This window comes from Cebus imitator, unplaced genomic scaffold, assembly GCF_001604975.1.
Source record: "Cebus imitator isolate Cc_AM_T3 unplaced genomic scaffold, Cebus_imitator-1.0 Scaffold435, whole genome shotgun sequence".
In the NCBI taxonomy this organism is placed as follows: Eukaryota; Metazoa; Chordata; class Mammalia; order Primates; family Cebidae; genus Cebus; species Cebus imitator.
The window spans coordinates 1,710,828-1,711,181 of record NW_016107750.1 but is presented as its reverse complement, the minus strand read 5'-3'; positions in this window follow the sequence as shown (position 1 = coordinate 1,711,181).

Here is a 354-nt window from a genome sequence, read left to right as displayed (position 1 = left end):
TGGTCTCAATCTCTTGACCTCGTGATCCACCCGCCTCGGCCTCCCAAAGTGCTGGGATTACAGGCTTGAGCCACCGCGCCCGGCCTGAGAAAATATTTTTTTAAGAGCCTTAATTTTTAAAAAAATTATTCAAATGTTACCACTGGCATTTTCCTCCCTGAATTGAAGATATAGTACCATTTAAATGAAGGAAACTTACCTGGATAGCCAGTGTCACATGCTTTTATGTATTTATTTCAGGAATTACTATTTTTCCTCCATAATTAGGAAGCAGACTGTGTTCTTTATTTGAAACACGGCAGTGGAAATACTGGAGTAAAGCTGGGTATAGTAGCTCATGCCTGTAATCCCAAC